This window comes from Phaethon lepturus, unplaced genomic scaffold (assembly GCF_000687285.1).
Source record: "Phaethon lepturus isolate BGI_N335 unplaced genomic scaffold, ASM68728v1 scaffold31527, whole genome shotgun sequence".
Taxonomy (NCBI): domain Eukaryota; kingdom Metazoa; phylum Chordata; class Aves; order Phaethontiformes; family Phaethontidae; genus Phaethon; species Phaethon lepturus.
In genome coordinates, this window is record NW_010550295.1 from 21,667 (window position 1) to 22,253 (window position 587).

Below are 587 nucleotides of genomic sequence, written 5' to 3' on the forward strand. Positions count from 1 at the left end.
TTTACCTTTAAACGATAAAAATTAAGAACACATTTATTTTTATTACAAACAACATTTCCAGCAACCATCACTTGGGTTTCGGGGTGCCAATTAAAGATTTCCCAAGAGGAGAGGACCTGACGCTGCTCACTTGACCTTCTGACTGTGCAGCCTGCACGGCTCTGCTGGGGTCCCAGCCCCGATTTCCAAACCAGGCACCAGCCCCCCGGCTCTGCCGCTGCGCCTCTCCCCTGGCCCTGTGACTCTGCCGGCAGCCAGCGGGGCTTGTGACGGTCTTCTGGTGTAAAACCAGGCAAAGAAGGAGAAAGAGGAGAGACTTGAGCACGTTTCAGAAGCACGTTTCATGTCGGAACCCAGCCATAGGAAGGGGCACGGGGATGGCAAGGAAGCAAAGAGCACGCTCGCGTCTGCCTCTCAACATCTGCAGCTGACGCTTTCTTTTTCTTTTCCCAAGGAAAAAAAAAAATCATATTCCCGAGTCTGCAATGAAAAGCAGGAAAACGGCACCATCTGAGGTTTTACTGCCCGCTCGCCACGGCCCCTGATCCCACAGCCCTGTGTGGATCCCGTCTCCCGTGGGAAGGTGG